The sequence below is a fragment of the Dromaius novaehollandiae genome, chromosome 10 (assembly GCF_036370855.1).
Source record: "Dromaius novaehollandiae isolate bDroNov1 chromosome 10, bDroNov1.hap1, whole genome shotgun sequence".
NCBI lineage: Eukaryota > Metazoa > Chordata > Aves > Casuariiformes > Dromaiidae > Dromaius > Dromaius novaehollandiae.
The window spans coordinates 26,911,392-26,926,256 of NC_088107.1; positions in this window are offsets into that span (position 1 = coordinate 26,911,392).

Genomic DNA, 14,865 nt, shown 5'->3' on the forward strand with positions numbered 1-14,865 from the left:
GCTGCACACTAACATGTGAGGCACTGAGGCTGCTGTGGCCTCACAAGCACAGCCAGCAGCCAGGTGCCTGTCACTGGCCTCGGAGGCACTGAGGCTGCTGTGACCTCACAAGCACAGCCAGCAGGGGGGGCTGTACACTAAAGTATGAGGCACTGAGCCTGCTGTGACCTCACAAGCTCATCCAGCAGCCAGGAGCCTGCCTCTGACCTAGGAGGCACACAGCCTGCTGTGACCTCACAAGCACAGCCAGCAGCCATGAGCCTGCGACTGGCCTAGGAGGCACGGAGGATTCTGTGACGTCACAAGCACAGACAGCTGCCATGAGTCTGCCAGTGGCCTTGGAGGAGCTGAGGCTGCTGTGACCGCACAAGCAGAGCCAGCAGGTGGGGCTGCACACTAAAGTATGAGGCACTGAGGCTGCTGTGACCACACAAGAACAGCCAGCAGCCAGGAGCCTGCCACTGGCCTAGGAGGCACGGAGGCTGCTGTGACCTCACAAGCACAGCCAGCAGGTGGGGCTGCGCACTAAAGTATGAGGCACTGAGGCTGCTGTGACCACACAAGAACAGCCAGCAGCCAGGAGCCTGCCACTGGACTGGGAGGCACTGAGGCTGCTGTGACCTCACAAGCACAGCCAGCAGCCAGGAGCCTGCCACTGGCCTAGGAGGCACTGAGGCTGCTGTGACGTCACAAGCACAGCCAGCAGCCAGGAGCCTGGCACCGGCCTAGGAGGCACTCAGGCTGCTGTGGCCTCCCAAGCACAGCCAGCAGCCATGAGCCTGCCACTGGCCTTGGAGGAGCTGAGGCTGCTGTGACCTCACAAGCAGAGCCAGCAGGTGGGGCTGCACACTGAAGTATGAGGCACTGAGGCTGCTGTGACCACACAAGAACAGCCAGCAGCCAGGAGCCTGCCACTGGCCTCGGAGGCACTGAGGCTGCTGTGACCTCACAAGCACAGCCAGCAGGTGGGGCTGCACACTAACGTATGAGGCACTTATTCTGCTGTGACCTCACAAGCACAGCCAGCAGCCAGGAGCCTGCCACTGGACTGGGAGGCACTGAGGCTGCTGTGACCTCACAAGCACAGCCAGCAGCCAGGAGCCTGCCACTGGCCAAGGAGGCAATCAGGCTGCTGTGACCTCCCAAGCACAGCCAGCAGCCAGGAACTTGCCACTGGTCTAGGAGACAGTTAGGCTGCTGTGACCTCACAAGCACAGCCAGCAGCCAGGAGCTTGCCACTGGCCTAGGAGACAGTTAGGCTGCTGTGACCTGCCAAGCACAGCCAGCAGCCATGAGCCTGCCACTGGCCTAGGAGGCACGGAGGATTCTGTGACGTCAAAAGCACAGCCAGCAGCCAGGAGCCTGCCACTGGACTCGGAGGCACTCAGCCTGCTGTGACCTCACAAGCACAGCCAACAGCCAGTAACCTCCCACTGGCCTAGGAGACACTGAGGCTGCTGTGACCTCACAAGCACAGCCAGCAGCCAGGAGCCTGCCTCTGGCCTATTAGGCACTCAGGCTGCTGTGACCTCCCAAGCACAGCCAGCAGCCAGGAGCCTGCCACTGGCCTAGGAGGCACTCAGCCTGCTGTGACCTCCCAAGCACAGCCAACAGCCATGAGCCTGGCACTGGCCTAGGAGGCACTGAGGCAGCTGTGACTTCAGAAGCACAGCCAGCAGGTGGGGCTGCACACTAAGCTATGAGGCACGGAGGATTCTGTGACGTCACAAGCACAGCCAGCAGCCAGGAGCCTGCCACTGGCCTAGAAGGTACTGAGGCTGCTGTGACCTCCCAAGCACAGCCAACAGCCATGAGCCTGCCACTGGCCTAGGAGGCACGCAGGCTGCTGTGACCTCACAAGCACAGCCAGCAGCCAGGAGCCTGCCACTGGCCTAGAAGGTACTGAGGCTGCTGTGACCTCCCAAGCACAGCCAGCAGCCATGAGCCTGCCACTGGCCTGGGAGGCACTCAGGCTTCTGTGACGTCACAAGCACAGCCAGCAGCCAGGAGCCTGCCACTGGCCTAGGAGGCACTCAGCCTGCTGTGACTTCACAAGCACAGCCAGCAGCCAGGAGCCTGCCACTGGACTGGGAGGCAGTCAGCCTGCTGTGACCTCACAAGCACAGCCAGCAGCCATGAGCCTGCCACTGGCCGAGGAGGCAATCAGGCTGCTGTGATCTCACAAGCACAGCCAGCAGCCAGGAGCTTGCCACTGGCCTAGGAGACAGTTAGGCTGCTGTGACCTCACAAGTAGACCCAGCGGCCATGAGCCTGCCACTGGCCTAGGAGGCACTCAGGCTGCTGTGAACTCACAAGCACAGCCAGCAGGTGGGGCTGCACACTAAAGTATGAGGCACTGAGGCTGCTGTGACCTCACAAGCTCAACCAGCAGCCAGGAGCCTGCCTCTGGCCAAGTAGGCACACAGCCTGCTGTGACCTCACAAGCAGAGCCAGCAGGTGGGGCTGCACACTAAAGTATGAGGCACTGAGCCTGCTGTGACCTCACAAGCTCATCCAGCAGCCAGGAGCCTGCCTCTGGCCTAGGAGGCACACAGCCTGCTGTGACCTCACAAGCACAGCCAGCAGCCATGAGCCTGCCACTGGCCTAGGAGGCACTGAGGCTGCTGTGACCTCACAAGCACAGCCAGCAGCCAGGAGCCTGCCACTGGCCTAGGAGGCACGGAGGCTGCTGTGACCTCACAAGCACAGCCAGCAGCCAGGAGCCTGCCACTGGCCTAGGAGGCACGGAGGCTGCTGTGATCTCACAAGCACAGCCAGCAGCCATGAGCCTGCCACTGGCCTAGGAGGCACTGAGGCAGCTGTGACCTCACAAGCACAGCCAACAGGGGGCGCTGCACACTATCGTATGAGGCACTGAGCCTGCTGATACCTCCCAAGCACAGCCAGCAGCCAGGAGCCTGCCACTGGCCTAGGAGGCACTGAGGCAGCTGTGACCACTCAAGCTCAGCCAGCAGCCAGGAGCCTCCCACTGGCCTAGGAGGCACGGAGGATTCTGTGACGTCACAAGCACAGCCAGCAGCCAGGAGCCTGCCACTGGCCTAAGAGGCACTGAGGCTGCTGTGGCCTCACAAGCACAGCCAGCAGCCATGAGCCTGCCACTGGCCTAGAAGGTACTGGGGCTGCTGTGACCTCACAAGCAGAGCCAGCAGGTGGGGCTGCACACTAAAGTATGAGGCACTGAGGTTGCTGTGACCACACAAGAACAGCCAGCAGCCAGGAGCCTGCCACTGGACTGGGAGGCACTGAGGCTGCTGTGACCTCACAAGCACAGCCAGCAGCCATGAGCCTGCCACTGGCCGAGCAGGCACTCAGGCTGCTGTGACCTCACAAGCACAGCCAGCAGGGGGCGCTGCTCATTACCCAGGGAGCATTGATGCCGCTGTGACCTGCCAAGCACAGCCAGCAGCCATGAGCCTTCCACTGGCCTAGGAGGCACTGAGGCTGCTGTGACCTCCCAAGCACAGCCAGCAGCCATGAGCCTGCCACTGGCCTAGGAGGCAATCAGGCTGCTGTGACGTCACAAGCTCAGCCAGCAGCCAGGAGCCTGCCACTGGCCTAGGAGTCATTCAGGCTGCTGTGACCTCACAAGCACGGCTAGCTGTCAGGAGGCTGCCACTGGCCTAGGAGGCACTGATGCTGCTGTGACCTCACAAGCACAGCCAGCAGCCAGGAGCCTGCCACTGGCCTAGGAGGCACTGAGGCTGCTGTGACCTCCCAAGCACAGCCAGCAGCCAGGAGCCTGCCACTGGCCTAGGAGACAGTTAGGCTGCTGTGACCTCCCAAGCACAGCCAGCAGCCATGAGCCTCCCACTGGCCTAGGAGGCACTGAGGCTGCTGTGACCTCACAAGCACAGCCAGCAGACAGGAGCCTGTCATTGGCCCAGGAGGCACTGAGGCTGCTGTGACCTCACAAGCACAGCCAGCAGACAGGAGCCTGTCATTGGCCTAGGAGGCACTGAGGCTGATGTGACCTCACAAGCACAGCCAGCAGCCATGAGCCTTCCACTGGCCTAGGAGGCACTGAGGCTGCTGTGACCTCACAAGCACAGCCAGCAGCCAGGAGCCTGCCACTGGCCTAGCAGGCACTCAGCCTCCTCTGACTTCACAAGCACAGCCAGCAGCCAGGAGCCTGTCGCTGGCCTAGGAGGCACTGAGGCTGCTGTGACCTCACAAGCACAGCCAGCAGCCAGGAGCCTGCCACTGGCCTAGGAGGCACTGAGGCTGCTGTGACCTCACAAGCACAGCCAACAGGGGGCGCTGCACACTATCGTATGAGGCACTGAGCCTGCTGATACCTCCCAAGCACAGCCAGCAGCCATGAGCCTGCCACTGGCCTAGGAGGCACTGAGGCTGCTGTGACCACTCAAGCTCAGCCAGCAGGTGGGGCTGCACACTAAAGTATGAGGCACTGAGGCTGCTGTGACCACACAAGAACAGCCAGCAGCCAGGAGCCTGCCACTGGACTGGGAGGCACTGAGGCTGCTGTGACCTCACAAGCACAGCCAGCAGCCATGAGCCTGCCACTGGCCGAGCAGGCACTCAGGCTGCTGTGACCTCACAAGCACAGCCAGCAGGGGGCGCTGCTCATTACCCAGGGGGCATTGATGCCGCTGTGACCTGCCAAGCACAGCCAGCAGCCATGAGCCTTCCACTGGCCTAGGAGGCACTGAGGCTGCTGTGACCTCCCAAGCACAGCCAGCAGCCATGAGCCTGCCACTGGCCTAGGAGGCAATCAGGCTGCTGTGACGTCACAAGCTCAGCCAGCAGCCAGGAGCCTGCCACTGGCCTAGGAGTCATTCAGGCTGCTGTGACCTCACAAGCACGGCTAGCTGCCAGGAGGCTGCCACTGGCCTAGGAGGCACTGATGCTGCTGTGACCTCACAAGCACAGCCAGCAGCCAGGAGCCTGCCACTGGCCTAGGAGGCACTGAGGCTGCTGTGACCTCCCAAGCACAGCCAGCAGCCAGGAGCCTTCCACTGGCCTAGGAGGCACTGAGGCTGCTGTGACCTCCCAAGCACAGCCAGCAGCCATGAGCCTCCCACTGGCCTAGGAGGCACTGAGGCTGCTGTGACCTCACAAGCACAGCCAGCAGACAGGAGCCTGTCATTGGCCTAGGAGGCACTGAGGCTGCTGTGACCTCACAAGCACAGCCAGCAGACAGGAGCCTGTCATTGGCCTAGGAGGCACTGAGGCTGCTGTGACCTCACAAGCACAGCCAGCAGCCATGAGCCTTCCACTGGCCTAGGAGGCACTGAGGCTGCTGTGACCTCACAAGCACAGCCAGCAGCCAGGAGCCTGCCACTGGCCTAGCAGGCACTCAGCCTCCTCTGACTTCAGAAGCGCAGCCAGCAGCCAGGAGCCTGTCGCTGGCCTAGGAGGCACTGAGGCTGCTGTGACCTCACAAGCACAGCCAGCAGCCAGGAGCCTGCCACTGGCCTAGGAGGCACTGAGGCTGCTGTGACCTCACAAGCACAGCCAACAGGGGGCGCTGCACACTATCGTATGAGGCACTGAGCCTGCTGATACCTCCCAAGCACAGCCAGCAGCCATGAGCCTGCCACTGGCCTAGGAGGCACTGAGGCTGCTGTGACCACTCAAGCTCAGCCAGCAGCCATGAGCCTCCCACTGGCCTAGGAGGCATGGAGGATTCTGTGACGTCACAAGCACAGCCAGCAGACAGGAGCCTGCCACTGGCCTAAGAGGCACTCAGGCTGCTGTGACCTCACAAGCAGAGCCAGCAGGTGGGGCGGCACACTAAAGTATGAGGCACTGAGGCTGCTGTGACCACAAAAGAACAGCCAGCAGCCAGGAGCCTGCCTCTGGCCAAGTAGGCACTCAGCCTGCTGTGACCTCACAAGCAGAGCCAGCAGGTGGGGCTGCACACTAACGTATGAGGCACTGAGGCTGCTGTGGCCTCATAAGCACAGCCAGCAGCCAGGAGCCTGCCACTGGCCAAGGAGGCAATCAGGCTGCTGTGACCTCACAAGCACAGCCAGCAGCCAGGAGCCTGCCACTGGCCAAGGAGGCAATCAGGCTGCTGTGACCTCCCAAGCACAGCCAGCAGCCAGGAACTTGCCACTGGTCTAGGAGACAGTTAGGCTGCTGTGACCTCACAAGCACAGCCAGCAGCCAGGAGCTTGCCACTGGCCTAGGAGACAGTTAGGCTGCTGTGACCTGCCAAGCACAGCCAGCAGCCATGAGCCTGCCACTGGCCTAGGAGGCACTGAGGCTGCTGTGACCTCCCAAGCACAGCCAACAGCCATGAGCCTGCCACTGGCCTAGGAGGCACGGAGGATTCTGTGACGTCAAAAGCACAGCCAGCTGCCAGGAGCCTGCCACTGGACTCGGAGGCACTCAGCCTGCTGTGACCTCACAAGCACAGCCAACAGCCAGTAACCTCCCACTGGCCTAGGAGACACTGAGGCTGCTGTGACCTCACAAGCACAGCCAGCAGCCAGGAGCCTGCCTCTGGCCTATTAGGCACTCAGGCTGCTGTGACCTCCCAAGCACAGCCAGCAGCCAGGAGCCTGCCACTGGCCTAGGAGGCACTCAGCCTGCTGTGACCTCCCAAGCACAGCCAACAGCCATGAGCCTGGCACTGGCCTAGGAGGCACTGAGGCAGCTGTGACCTCAGAAGCACAGCCAGCAGGTGGGGCTGCACACTAAGCTATGAGGCACGGAGGATTCTGTGACGTCACAAGCACAGCCAGCAGCCAGGAGCCTGCCACTGGCCTAGAAGGTACTGAGGCTGCTGTGACCTCCCAAGCACAGCCAACAGCCATGAGCCTGCCACTGGCCTAGGAGGCACGCAGGCTGCTGTGACCTCACAAGCACAGCCAGCAGCCAGGAGCCTGCCACTGGCCTAGAAGGTACTGAGGCTGCTGTGACCTCCCAAGCACAGCCAGCAGCCATGAGCCTGCCACTGGCCTGGGAGGCACTCAGGCTTCTGTGACGTCACAAGCACAGCCAGCAGCCAGGAGCCTGCCACTGGCCTAGGAGACACTCAGCCTGCTGTGACTTCACAAGCACAGCCAGCAGCCAGGAGCCTGCCACTGGACTGGGAGGCAGTCAGCCTGCTGTGACCTCACAAGCACAGCCAGCAGCCATGAGCCTGCCACTGGCCGAGGAGGCAATCAGGCTGCTGTGATCTCACAAGCACAGCCAGCAGCCAGTAGCTTGCCACTGGCCTAGGAGACAGTTAGGCTGCTGTGACCTCACAAGTAGACCCAGCGGCCATGAGCCTGCCACTGGCCTAGGAGGCACTCAGGCTGCTGTGAACTCACAAGCACAGCCAGCAGGTGGGGCTGCACACTAAAGTATGAGGCACTGAGGCTGCTGTGACCTCACAAGCACAGCCACGAGCCAGGAGCCTGCCTCTGGCCAAGTAGTCACACAGCCTGCTGTGACCTCACAAGCAGAGCCAGCAGGTGGGGCTGCACACTAAAGTATGAGGCACTGAGCCTGCTGTGACCTCACAAGCTCATCCAGCAGCCAGGAGCCTGCCTCTGGCCTAGGAGGCACACAGCCTGCTGTGACCTCACAAGCACAGCCAGCAGCCATGAGCCTGCCACTGGCCTAGGAGGCACTGAGGCTGCTGTGACCTCACAAGCACAGCCAGCAGCCAGGAGCCTGCCACTGGCCTAGGAGGCACGGAGGCTGCTGTGACCTCACAAGCACAGCCAGCAGCCAGGAGCCTGCCACTGGCCTAGGAGGCACGGAGGCTGCTGTGATCTCACAAGCACAGCCAGCAGCCATGAGCCTGCCACTGGCCTAGGAGGCACTGAGGCTGCTGTGACCTCACAACCACAGCCAACAGGGGGCGCTGCACACTATCGTATGAGGCACTGAGCCTGCTGATACCTCCCAAGCACAGCCAGCAGCCAGGAGCCTGCCACTGGCCTAGGAGGCACTGAGGCAGCTGTGACCACTCAAGCTCAGCCAGCAGCCAGGAGCCTCCCACTGGTCTAGGAGGCACGGAGGATTCTGTGACGTCACAAGCACAGCCAGCAGCCAGGAGCCTGCCACTGGCCTAAGAGGCACTGAGGCTGCTGTGGCCTCACAAGCACAGCCAGCAGCCATGAGCCTGCCAGTGGCCTTGGAGGAGCTGAGGCTGCTGTGACCGCACAAGCAGAGCCAGCAGGTGGGGCTGCACACTAAAGTATGAGGCACTGAGGCTGCTGTGACCACACAAGAACAGCCAGCAGCCATGAGCCTGCCACTGGCCTAGAAGGTACTGGGGCTGCTGTGACCTCACAAGCAGAGCCAGCAGGTGGGGCTGCACACTAAAGTATGAGGCACTGAGGCTGCTCTGACCACACAAGAACAGCCAGCAGCCAGGAGCCTGCCACTGGCCGAGCAGGCACTCAGGCTGCTGTGACCTCACAAGCACAGCCAGCAGGGGGCGCTGCTCATTACCCAGGGGGCATTGATGCCGCTGTGACCTGCCAGGCACAGCCAGCAGCCATGAGCCTTCCACTGGCCTAGGAGGCACTGAGGCTGCTGTGACCTCCCAAGCACAGCCAGCAGCCATGAGCCTGCCACTGGCCTAGGAGGCAATCAGGCTGCTGTGACGTCACAAGCTCAGCCAGCAGCCAGGAGCCTGCCACTGGCCTAGGAGTCATTCAGGCTGCTGTGACCTCACAAGCACGGCTAGCTGCCAGGAGGCTGCCACTGGCCTAGGAGGCACTGATGCTGCTGTGACCTCACAAGCACAGCCAGCAGCCAGGAGCCTGCCACTGGCCTAGGAGGCACTGAGGCTGCTGTGACCTCCCAAGCACAGCCAGCAGCCAGGAGCCTGCCACTGGCCTAGGAGACAGTTAGGCTGCTGTGACCTCCCAAGCACAGCCAGCAGCCATGAGCCTCCCACTGGCCTAGGAGGCACTGAGGCTGCTGTGACCTCACAAGCACAGCCAGCAGACAGGAGCCTGTCATTGGCCTAGGAGGCACTGAGGCTGCTGTGACCTCACAAGCACAGCCAGCAGACAGGAGCCTGTCATTGGCCTAGGAGGCACTGAGGCTGCTGTGACCTCACAAGCACAGCCAGCAGCCATGAGCCTTCCACTGGCCTAGGAGGCACTGAGGCTGCTGTGACCTCACAAGCACAGCCAGCAGCCAGGAGCCTGCCACTGGCCTAGCAGGCACTCAGCCTCCTCTGACTTCACAAGCACAGCCAGCAGCCAGGAGCCTGTCGCTGGCCTAGGAGGCACTGAGGCTGCTGTGACCTCACAAGCACAGCCAGCAGCCAGGAGCCTGCCACTGGCCTAGGAGGCACTGAGGCTGCTGTGACGTCACAAGCACAACCAACAGGGGGCGCTGCACACTATCGTATGAGGCACTGAGCCTGCTGATACCTCCCAAGCACAGCCAGCAGCCATGAGCCTGCCACTGGCCTAGGAGGCACTGAGGCTGCTGTGACCACTCAAGCTCAGCCAGCAGGTGGGGCTGCACACTAAAGTATGAGGCACTGAGGCTGCTGTGACCACACAAGAACAGCCAGCAGCCAGGAGCCTGCCACTGGACTGGGAGGCACTGAGGCTGCTGTGACCTCACAAGCACAGCCAGCAGCCATGAGCCTGCCACTGGCCGAGCAGGCACTCAGGCTGCTGTGACCTCACAAGCACAGCCAGCAGGGGGCGCTGCTCATTACCCAGGGGGCATTGATGCCGCTGTGACCTGCCAAGCACAGCCAGCAGCCATGAGCCTTCCACTGGCCTAGGAGGCACTGAGGCTGCTGTGACCTCCCAAGCACAGCCAGCAGCCAGGAGCCTGCCACTGGCCTAGGAGGCACTCAGCCTGCTGTGACCTCCCAAGCACAGCCAACAGCCATGAGCCTGGCACTGGCCTAGGAGGCACTGAGGCAGCTGTGACCTCAGAAGCACAGCCAGCAGGTGGGGCTGCACACTAAGCTATGAGGCACGGAGGATTCTGTGACGTCACAAGCACAGCCAGCAGCCAGGAGCCTGCCACTGGCCTAGAAGGTACTGAGGCTGCTGTGACCTCCCAAGCACAGCCAACAGCCATGAGCCTGCCACTGGCCTAGGAGGCACGCAGGCTGCTGTGACCTCACAAGCACAGCCAGCAGCCAGGAGCCTGCCACTGGCCTAGAAGGTACTGAGGCTGCTGTGACCTCCCAAGCACAGCCAGCAGCCATGAGCCTGCCACTGGCCTGGGAGGCACTCAGGCTTCTGTGACGTCACAAGCACAGCCAGCAGCCAGGAGCCTGCCACTGGCCTAGGAGGCACTCAGCCTGCTGTGACTTCACAAGCACAGCCAGCAGCCAGGAGCCTGCCACTGGACTGGGAGACAGTCAGCCTGCTGTGACCTCACAAGCACAGCCAGCAGCCATGAGCCTGCCACTGGCCGAGGAGGCAATCAGGCTGCTGTGATCTCACAAGCACAGCCAGCAGCCAGGAGCTTGCCAGTGGCCTAGGAGACAGTTAGGCTGCTGTGACCTCACAAGTAGACCCAGCGGCCAGGAGCCTGCCTCTGGCCAAGTAGGCACACAGCCTGCTGTGACCTCACAAGCAGAGCCAGCAGGTGGGGCTGCACACTAAAGTATGAGGCACTGAGCCTGCTGTGACCTCACAAGCTCATCCAGCAGCCAGGAGCCTGCCTCTGGCCTAGGAGGCACACAGCCTGCTGTGACCTCACAAGCACAGCCAGCAGCCATGAGCCTGCCACTGGCCTAGGAGGCACTGAGGCTGCTGTGACCTCACAAGCACAGCCAGCAGCCAGGAGCCTGCCACTGGCCTAGGAGGCACTGAGGCTGCTGTGACCTCCCAAGCACAGCCAGCAGCCATGAGCCTCCCACTGGCCTAGGAGGCACTGAGGCTGCTGTGACCTCACAAGCACAGCCAGCAGACAGGAGCCTGTCATTGGCCTAGGAGGCACTGAGGCTGCTGTGACCTCACAAGCACAGCCAGCAGACAGGAGCCTGTCATTGGCCTAGGAGGCACTGAGGCTGCTGTGACCTCACAAGCACAGCCAGCAGCCATGAGCCTTCCACTGGCCTAGGAGGCACTGAGGCTGCTGTGACCTCACAAGCACAGCCAGCAGCCAGGAGCCTGCCACTGGCCTAGCAGGCACTCAGCCTCCTCTGACTTCAGAAGCACAGCCAGCAGCCAGGAGCCTGTCGCTGGCCTAGGAGGCACTGAGGCTGCTGTGACCTCACAAGCACAGCCAGCAGCCATGAGCCTGCCACTGGCCTAGGAGGCACTGAGGCTGCTGTGACCTCACAAGCACAGCCAACAGGGGGCGCTGCACACTATCGTATGAGGCACTGAGCCTGCTGATACCTCCCAAGCACAGCCAGCAGCCATGAGCCTGCCACTGGCCTAGGAGGCACTGAGGCTGCTGTGACCACTCAAGCTCAGCCAGCAGCCAGGTGCCTGTCACTGGCCTCGGAGGCACTGAGGCTGCTGTGACCTCACAAGCACAGCCAGCAGGGGGGGCTGTACACTAAAGTATGAGGCACTGAGCCTGCTGTGACCTCACAAGCTCATCCAGCAGCCAGGAGCCTGCCTCTGACCTAGGAGGCACACAGCCTGCTGTGACCTCACAAGCACAGCCAGCAGCCATGAGCCTGCGACTGGCCTAGGAGGCACGGAGGATTCTGTGACGTCACAAGCACAGACAGCTGCCATGAGTCTGCCAGTGGCCTTGGAGGAGCTGAGGCTGCTGTGACCGCACAAGCAGAGCCAGCAGGTGGGGCTGCACACTAAAGTATGAGGCACTGAGGCTGCTGTGACCACACAAGAACAGCCAGCAGCCAGGAGCCTGCCACTGGCCTAGGAGGCACGGAGGCTGCTGTGACCTCACAAGCACAGCCAGCAGGTGGGGCTGCGCACTAAAGTATGAGGCACTGAGGCTGCTGTGACCACACAAGAACAGCCAGCAGCCAGGAGCCTGCCACTGGACTGGGAGGCACTGAGGCTGCTGTGACCTCACAAGCACAGCCAGCAGCCAGGAGCCTGCCACTGGCCTAGGAGGCACTGAGGCTGCTGTGACGTCACAAGCACAGCCAGCAGCCAGGAGCCTGGCACCGGCCTAGGAGGCACTCAGGCTGCTGTGGCCTCCCAAGCACAGCCAGCAGCCATGAGCCTGCCACTGGCCTTGGAGGAGCTGAGGCTGCTGTGACCTCACAAGCAGAGCCAGCAGGTGGGGCTGCACACTGAAGTATGAGGCACTGAGGCTGCTGTGACCACACAAGAACAGCCAGCAGCCAGGAGCCTGCCACTGGCCTCGGAGGCACTGAGGCTGCTGTGACCTCACAAGCACAGCCAGCAGGTGGGGCTGCACACTAACGTATGAGGCACTTATTCTGCTGTGACCTCACAAGCACAGCCAGCAGCCAGGAGCCTGCCACTGGACTGGGAGGCACTGAGGCTGCTGTGACCTCACAAGCACAGCCAACAGCCAGGAGCCTGCCACTGGCCTAGGAGGCACTCAGCCTGCTGTGACCTCACAAGCACAGCCAACAGCCAGTAACCTCCCACTGGCCTAGGAGACACTGAGGCTGCTGTGACCTCACAAGCACAGCCAGCAGCCAGGAGCCTGCCTCTGGCCTATTAGGCACTCAGGCTGCTGTGACCTCCCAAGCACAGCCAGCAGCCAGGAGCCTGCCACTGGCCTAGGAGGCACTCAGCCTGCTGTGACCTCCCAAGCACAGCCAACAGCCATGAGCCTGGCACTGGCCTAGGAGGCACTGAGGCAGCTGTGACTTCAGAAGCACAGCCAGCAGGTGGGGCTGCACACTAAGCTATGAGGCACGGAGGATTCTGTGACGTCACAAGCACAGCCAGCAGCCAGGAGCCTGCCACTGGCCTAGAAGGTACTGAGGCTGCTGTGACCTCCCAAGCACAGCCAACAGCCATGAGCCTGCCACTGGCCTAGGAGGCACGCAGGCTGCTGTGACCTCACAAGCACAGCCAGCAGCCAGGAGCCTGCCACTGGCCTAGAAGGTACTGAGGCTGCTGTGACCTCCCAAGCACAGCCAGCAGCCATGAGCCTGCCACTGGCCTGGGAGGCACTCAGGCTTCTGTGACGTCACAAGCACAGCCAGCAGCCAGGAGCCTGCCACTGGCCTAGGAGGCACTCAGCCTGCTGTGACTTCACAAGCACAGCCAGCAGCCAGGAGCCTGCCACTGGACTGGGAGGCAGTCAGCCTGCTGTGACCTCACAAGCACAGCCAGCAGCCATGAGCCTGCCACTGGCCGAGGAGGCAATCAGGCTGCTGTGATCTCACAAGCACAGCCAGCAGCCAGGAGCTTGCCACTGGCCTAGGAGACAGTTAGGCTGCTGTGACCTCACAAGTAGACCCAGCGGCCATGAGCCTGCCACTGGCCTAGGAGGCACTCAGGCTGCTGTGAACTCACAAGCACAGCCAGCAGGTGGGGCTGCACACTAAAGTATGAGGCACTGAGGCTGCTGTGACCTCACAAGCTCAACCAGCAGCCAGGAGCCTGCCTCTGGCCAAGTAGGCACACAGCCTGCTGTGACCTCACAAGCAGAGCCAGCAGGTGGGGCTGCACACTAAAGTATGAGGCACTGAGCCTGCTGTGACCTCACAAGCTCATCCAGCAGCCAGGAGCCTGCCTCTGGCCTAGGAGGCACACAGCCTGCTGTGACCTCACAAGCACAGCCAGCAGCCATGAGCCTGCCACTGGCCTAGGAGGCACTGAGGCTGCTGTGACCTCACAAGCACAGCCAGCAGCCAGGAGCCTGCCACTGGCCTAGGAGGCACGGAGGCTGCTGTGACCTCACAAGCACAGCCAGCAGCCAGGAGCCTGCCACTGGCCTAGGAGGCACGGAGGCTGCTGTGATCTCACAAGCACAGCCAGCAGCCATGAGCCTGCCACTGGCCTAGGAGGCACTGAGGCAGCTGTGACCTCACAACCACAGCCAACAGGGGGCGCTGCACACTATCGTATGAGGCACTGAGCCTGCTGATACCTCCCAAGCACAGCCAGCAGCCAGGAGCCTGCCACTGGCCTAGGAGGCACTGAGGCAGCTGTGACCACTCAAGCTCAGCCAGCAGCCAGGAGCCTCCCACTGGCCTAGGAGGCACGGAGGATTCTGTGACGTCACAAGCACAGCCAGCAGCCAGGAGCCTGCCACTGGCCTAAGAGGCACTGAGGCTGCTGTGGCCTCACAAGCACAGCCAGCAGCCATGAGCCTGCCACTGGCCTAGAAGGTACTGGGGCTGCTGTGACCTCACAAGCAGAGCCAGCAGGTGGGGCTGCACACTAAAGTATGAGGCACTGAGGCTGCTCTGACCACACAAGAACAGCCAGCAGCCAGGAGCCTGCCACTGGACTGGGAGGCACTGAGGCTGCTGTGACCTCACAAGCACAGCCAGCAGCCATGAGCCTGCCACTGGCCGAGCAGGCACTCAGGCTGCTGTGACCTCACAAGCACAGCCAGCAGGGGGCGCTGCTCATTACCCAGGGAGCATTGATGCCGCTGTGACCTGCCAAGCACAGCCAGCAGCCATGAGCCTTCCACTGGCCTAGGAGGCACTGAGGCTGCTGTGACCTCCCAAGCACAGCCAGCAGCCATGAGCCTGCCACTGGCCTAGGAGGCAATCAGGCTGCTGTGACGTCACAAGCTCAGCCAGCAGCCAGGAGCCTGCCACTGGCCTAGGAGTCATTCAGGCTGCTGTGACCTCACAAGCACGGCTAGCTGTCAGGAGGCTGCCACTGGCCTAGGAGGCACTGATGCTGCTGTGACCTCACAAGCACAGCCAGCAGCCAGGAGCCTGCCACTGGCCTAGGAGGCACTGAGGCTGCTGTGACCTCCCAAGCACAGCCAGCAGCCAGGAGCCTGCCACTGGCCTAGGAGACAGTT